The sequence below is a fragment of the Leptopilina heterotoma genome, unplaced genomic scaffold (genome assembly GCF_015476425.1).
Source record: "Leptopilina heterotoma isolate Lh14 unplaced genomic scaffold, ASM1547642v1 Lhet_183, whole genome shotgun sequence".
Lineage (NCBI taxonomy): Eukaryota > Metazoa > Arthropoda > Insecta > Hymenoptera > Figitidae > Leptopilina > Leptopilina heterotoma.
Window position 1 is genome coordinate 1345814 of NW_025110901.1, and position 4943 is coordinate 1350756.

A 4943-nucleotide genomic window follows, 5' to 3' on the forward strand; every position below is an offset into this window, starting at 1 on the left:
GAGAGAAAAAGTATTTTTCTATTAAAATTATTATAAATTTTTGTTTTAAAAAGTTTTTCTATTAAAATTATTATTAATGTTTGTTTAAAAATGTTTTTCTAGTAAAATTATTATAAATTTTTGATTAAAATGTTTTTACATCAGTTTTTAATTCACAATTTATAAAAGAAAAATTTTTAAACAAAAAATCTTGTTGTCTTCCACGAAAAAAAATATTTTTTTTCTTTTAATCGTTTATTGTATGCTTTGCAAACTTCACTGACGTGATAAATTTTATTTGAATATTTCAATTTTAGTTATTTCTTTTAAATTGAAAAATTCGGTTTTAATTATTTATTTTAATATGAAAAATTAATTTTAATTATTTTAAATCATTTATATTTTAACTTGAATCTAAAAAACTTTTAAACTATTTTTAATTTTATTTTTATTCTAACTGAATTTTAATTCTATGACAACTTGAAGAAAATTAAGTTACAAATTTATATTTCAAATTTGAATTACTTTATGAATTAATCATTCAAATTGAAAATTTAATTATATTTTTATTATTGAACTTAGTTTTATAATTGGATTTTATTTAGTTTTATATAAAGATTTTTATTTAATTTGAACATTTTTTTTAACTTAATTTAATTTTATAATCAAAATTACTTATTTAAAATTTAGGGACTACTAGTGATCTGAAAGACACTTTTTTCAAGTGGAATTTAAGTTTAGTGTTTAATTTTTATTCAAATTTAACAGAAGATTCATTTTTAATAAAATTTTGAATAAAAATGTAATTTTTATTGAAATTTAAATGAAACTTTAATTTTTATTACATTTTTAAAATAAAATGTAGTTTTTCTTTAATTTTTAAATGAAGATATCATTTTTTATTAATTGTTAAATGAAAATGAAATTTTCATTTAATTTTAAAAGAAAATTTAATTTTCAATTCAATTTGAAATGAAGATTTAGTTTTTGTTTAATTTTCAATTGAAAATATGATTTTTTTATTAAAATTGAAATTAAAACTTAATTTTTATTACATTTTTGAGATAAAAATGTAATTATCATTTAATTTTGAAATGAAAATTTAGTTTTTGTTAAATTTTTAAATAAAAATGTAATTTTTATTCATATTTAACTTAAAATTCAATTTTTATCACATTTTTGGAATAAAAATTTAATTTTGTAAAAGCAATTTCTATTCGGTTTTAAAATGAAAATTTTTGTTTTTCATTAATTTTTAAAATAAAATGTAATTTTTATTGAAATGTAATTGAAAACTTTATTTTCATAAAATTTTTGAAATTAAAATGTAATTTTCATTTAATTTTGTAATAAAATTGCAATTTCTATTCGATTTTAAAATGAAAATGTAATATTCATTTAATTTTGAATTAAAAATTTGGTTTTTGTTAAATTTTTAAATGAAAATTTAGTTTTTGTTATATTTTTAAAAGAAAATACAATATTTATTAAAATTTAATTAAAAACTTGATTTTCATTAATTTTTTGAAATTAAAATGTAATTTTTATTTAAATTTAAATGTAAACTTTGTTTTTATTAAATTTTTGAAATAAAAATGTTATTTTTATTTAATTTTGAAATAAAAATATAATTTTGATTTAATTTTTAAATGAAAATTTAGTTTTTGTTGAATATTTAAATGAAAATTTAGTTTTTGTTAAATTTTTAAATAAAAATTTAGTTTTTATTCAAATTTAAATGAACTCTTTATTTTTATTAAATTTCTAACAAAAAAAAAAAAAACAAATTCAAAATATTTAAAAATATTTCGAAGAAACTATTTTTCAATAATTAATATTGTTTTATACTCTCAAAATTTTTTAAAAATCTTAATCGTTAAATTTTACTATTCTTTAATTATTTTTATTCAAAGATCTTTTATTTATTATTAGGAAGAAACACGAGTTTCAATTTTATAAATTCTAAGTTAATAGAAAGATAAATAAAAATCTACTCTTTTGATTTTAAATTTCGCAAAAAGGACTATTGAAAATGAGAATCTCAAAAAAAAATCGATTTTAGAACTTTAAGTACAATAATTTGTGAATTTAAAAAATTTATAATGTTTATATAAATTTATAGACTTAAAAAAATTTTTTATAGTTAAAAAAGTTCATAAGTAATAAAATTTATACTTATGAACAGATATTAAACAGAAAACAATAATTATTATTATTTAAAAATTAAGAGAATGACAAAAGGGATGAGGAAAAAGAATAGGAGAGTGACATGGTTCCAATATTAAAAATGGCCTGCGCACAAAAAAAGAATTAGAAAATTTAAATAAGCTTTCGCATCTTCAAACTGTTTCGAAATTCCCACACAAGTTCAGATTGAAATTAACGAAAAAAGAAAGAAAGAAAAAAAAGAAGGAAAGAAAGAATATTGTTAAAATGTCAGTGGATATTTTACTTGTGTGGATTTTTCTCGGATACTCAACGATTAAACATATAATGAAAAAAACTTTGATAAATGCCCAATCGTTTTTTAAGATTTTCTTGCTTTTTTAGCCTCGTTGGCGCTACAAGTTTATTCGACTTTTAAGCAAATATCTATTAAAGTAAGTTCGTTATATATTGCCTGCACTTCTTTTATGTATTATCAAAACTTCCTAAAGCGAAAAAGATGATGAGTTTCGATTCTGTCGAACGAGTAAATTTCGACTCTCGCTCTTTTTATAAAAGTCTGTTTAAATATTTTCTTAATAACTTTTTTTTTAAAAAAAAGTACTTAAAGTACATTTACTTTTTACTTTTGTACTTTACTTTCAGTTATTTTCCATTCGTATCATTTTTTAACCAACTGAAGTTAATTTAATTTTGAAAAATTATTTTTCAATTAATAAAAATGTTTACTAATGTTTTAATTACATTTTTAACAATCTAAAGTTAATATAATTTTTAAAAATTATTTTCCAATTAAAACAAATGTTCACTAATGTTTTAATAACATTTTTAATCATCTGAAGTTAATTTAATTTTTAAAAATTATTTTCCAATTAAAAAAAATGTTTACTAATGTTTTAATAACATTTTTAACAGTATGATAAAAAAAAACTTGAAGTTACAAATAATGTCGATAAAGGAAAAATCAATTTAGCAAAAAAAGAAAATAAAAGAAAGAATCGATATTCTGTATGTACATAAAACGCGAAATAGGCTCCGGCTAGAATCCTTTTCAATAGAATTTTTTAGGCTTTGCTAGGTTTCGACTGGCTTTTTATAAACATCAAGACACGTTTTTTGAAACTTTATTGATGAATTTTTGCAAATATTAAAAATAAATAAATAAAAAGTTGCTACTTGCATTTAAAAGAAAAAAAAATCGTAACATGAGATCTTGAGATAATTGTATAAAATAAATAAGCACTTAACATTATTTGAGAAAGCAAAATAATAATGAAAAAGAAACAATATATAAATTTTAAATATATACATTTGTGATAATACAGTATTTGAAGTGCGTACCTGAATGATATTATTTCTGGTTTGCTGAGTAGTGTGTAGTGTAATACTAATGCATTCGAGAATTAATTTTTTGTATACATTTAGCATAAATTATATTTAACTTATACATTTACAGTGAATTGTCATTCCGCTAAATACTAATGTAAAATAGTTGATAATGTTTAAAAAAAAAATGTATTGGACAGTGGATTAAGTAAATTTGATATTTATTTAATCGAAATTTTCATTTTTTGAAACTCCAGTAGAAATCCGTAAAAAAAAGGACAATTATTGACGAATGTGGATAACTTCATTTTTTCCTCTGCTTTTTATGTTAATTCTTGACAATTTTTCAAATTGACATCTTTTTCTCTCAAATTTTTACATTTATTAAATTATAATTATTTCGAGATTATTTTTTTTTAAAGTGAAAAGAAAAGTAAAAAACTTTCTCTGATAGTTATAACTATCAGAGAATATTTATTATATAAAAAGTAAAAATATGATAGCTATAAACAATTTTTTCCTCTTATTAAGTTATAACTATTTTAGAATTATTTTTTTTATTATTGAAAAAAAAGTTAAAAAACGGCACAAAAGAAAAAATTTAATGGATTGAAAGAAAAAAAGGTTTTGGAATTTGGATTTGGAAAATTGTCATTTTTTTGTAAATTGAAAAAGTTTTTTTGTTACGTTGAAGAACAAAACTTCTACTTTCTGAAATATTTGTAATAATTTTAGTATTTTGAAACTAAAATTATTTTCTGACAATTAAAAAAAATCTTTTTTCATTATTTTCTCAAGGTTTTTTTAACTACTTTTAACTACTTTTACAAAATAAAACCTAAACTGCTGAAATTTCTGTCAACTATTTCCAAAATAAATTTTACTAATTTTAATTCAAATTTACTTCAAATTTTATAAAATTTACTCTGGAAATAATGATTTCAATAGCAAATTTTACTATTTTCGGTGACAATTACTCTTATAAAATTTTTTAAAATTTTCTTTAAACCACGATTACTACAAAAATTTAATTTTGTTTTTTCCTGAGTTTTATTGTAAAACAAAACATAATTTTTAAAAGTAAAAAATTGATATGAATTTTCCTTGATTATTTCCAGAATAATATTCAATAAAATTTTTTAAAAATTCATTTATTTTTAATAGAATATTAGAGAATTTTAATAATTATATTAAAAAAATTTTCAATTAGGTACTTATTTAAAAAAAAGCCTCTTCTCTTTAAAAAATAGAATTTAAATATTTTCAAAAACTAATTTTTCAGAATTTTAAATAAATTTTTCGAAATTTTAATTTTTTTTTTTAAATTGTCAATGTAAATTCATTTTAAAATTAATAAAATAAAAATTCGATTTTTTAAAAATCTCTAATAAAATTCTTCGAGAAATATTATTTTCAGTTCAATTTCGAAAAATTTCGATTCATTTAATAATTTTTTAATAAGATTTTTGTAA